The sequence below is a fragment of the Sinocyclocheilus grahami genome, unplaced genomic scaffold (assembly GCF_001515645.1).
Source record: "Sinocyclocheilus grahami isolate Dianchi unplaced genomic scaffold, SAMN03320097.WGS_v1.1 scaffold2434.1, whole genome shotgun sequence".
Lineage (NCBI taxonomy): Eukaryota > Metazoa > Chordata > Actinopteri > Cypriniformes > Cyprinidae > Sinocyclocheilus > Sinocyclocheilus grahami.
The window spans coordinates 51,783-53,604 of record NW_015507613.1 but is presented as its reverse complement, the minus strand read 5'-3'; the positions used below and the strand labels follow the sequence as shown (position 1 = coordinate 53,604).

The window sequence follows — 1,822 nt, the reverse complement described above, 5'->3', positions numbered from 1 at the left end:
GGTGTGCAGTTCCTCTGTTTTGTTCCTCCGAGACTGCACGTTTCTCGAATTCATGGATGGCAGCAGTGGTTTATTTCCCCAGTTTAATTCCTCCTCTCTTTCCTCGTCTCCGAGGTCAAAATATCATGGCATATGTCAAAATATCAAGGCAAATTTGATTTCTCAAGTCATGGCCCCCTTAACATCATTGTTATTTCAGCAACATACTACAGAATAATCTTTTGAGAAACTCAAAAGTGGCATTCAAAAATAACCTTTTTATATGTGGCCAAAATCTTTGCGTAAACATACACAAACAGGAACAATCTGACTGAAAAAAACATATTGTGATTCATGTCTTTATCGTCCTAAAGAGGAGCAAGAAGAAGGCCTGAAACACTTGAACACTGTTCATCATCTATTCTTTGTATTTGTAATTGCCAACTTTTTTTTTTTTTACACAGATTTACAGAGCCTCATTCAGCTATAAATACCTACAACCATCTTGGATGTTGAACTTTATAGGGCTTAATATTAAAGAATTTTGAGGGGAATTAAAATGTGAGCTTGATCTGTGCTCTTAAATTAGACACATGACTGACCATCTCACTGATCAAGTCATGAAAATTAAGTAAGAAATATTTGTAGCAGATAAAGGCCAGATTGCAGCAACTCAAACCATCTTCTGGGGCCTCATATATAAAATGTTCTGCAGAAACCATCCTAAATTTGATCTTACGATCATTTCTCAAATATGCGTATGTGCGATTCATAGAACACACATATGCGACTCTTTCAGACGTGAAATCTATGAATCACAAATGACCTTGAACTTGAGTGTAACTGAATGGTTTCAGCTCTCTGCCTTGTAAACAACTCCTAATTAATGTCATTAACATATAATAGATCAACAGTCATCGTCCAAATTCTTTAATTAAAAAAGGCGAGCCGCAAGAACAGCTCACATTTCAGACATGTTCATAAGTCTCTGAGGTCCAAGTCAAGTCTCAAGTCTTTAAGGTCGAGTCTAAGTCAAGTCTCAAGTTTTTAAAGTGGAGTTCAAGTCACATCTCAAGCCTTTGTTCTATTTATTAGCAACAGTTCTTTCAGCTAGTTATTGAAGCTAAATTGGTTTTGAAATACTGATTTCCCGATATGATTTTCTCAAAAAATACTTTAACAAAATTTAAGACAAATTATAAATGAAAAGGTGTCCATTTATTAATTGTCAGACAAAATGCTGCACATTTCTTTGTAAAATTAAAACGTCAAACAACAAAACTAAATTGACATTTTAAAACCAACCCCAATCAGTCCAATGAATAACACAAATTAAAAATCTCATATAAACAAACTAAGGCTTTGTCTGTGCTCTTTTTCAATTTAAAATTAGAGGCAACCACAGTATTTTAAACACAACACAATCCTAACAACGAGGCTGCAGACATGCAGCATGAGCAGTTTTTAATCTACATTGGATTGTATAATTTCGAAATTTAAAGCAAAAACAAAATGGTCTGACTTTAGTTTTGTGAAAATATTCTACATAAAACATCTGCACGAAAAAAAACAAAAGACAGGTTGAATTAGAATGCAGATTCACTCTCTGCCAGCGGGTGGTGCTTGAACAGCAATTAAACATCGTTTCCTTGGTTGTTGCTATAAACAAAGCAGCGATGCGGTTATGAACACTACTTTAATATGCATTATACAGAGGCAAGATAACAAGGAAATACCATCTGAACTTTTCTAAAGACAGCCAATTCCCCTCAGAGATACATTCATATGAACTCCCATTCCAAATGACTTGCGTTTTTTCCGAGTCTCATGAGTTGGATTACAA

The 1,822-nt window shown here is 34.9% G+C and overlaps 1 long non-coding RNA gene across 6 annotated transcripts in view; it reads right to left on the bottom strand.

The window, feature by feature from the left end:
• Positions 1-409: 409 nt before the first annotated feature.
• LOC107575014 (uncharacterized) overlaps positions 410-1,822 on the bottom strand; it is a 22,087-nt gene continuing 20,674 nt past the window's right edge. For 2 of the 6 annotated variants that reach the window (XR_001607787.1, XR_001607778.1), the window contains one exon: positions 412-423. This is a non-coding gene — a long non-coding RNA (uncharacterized lncRNA). Of the gene's footprint in view, positions 424-1,078; positions 1,103-1,572; positions 1,584-1,822 lie in introns of those variants that run through there. The other 4 variants (XR_001607777.1, XR_001607785.1, XR_001607784.1 and 1 more) reach the window with 4 other exon arrangements.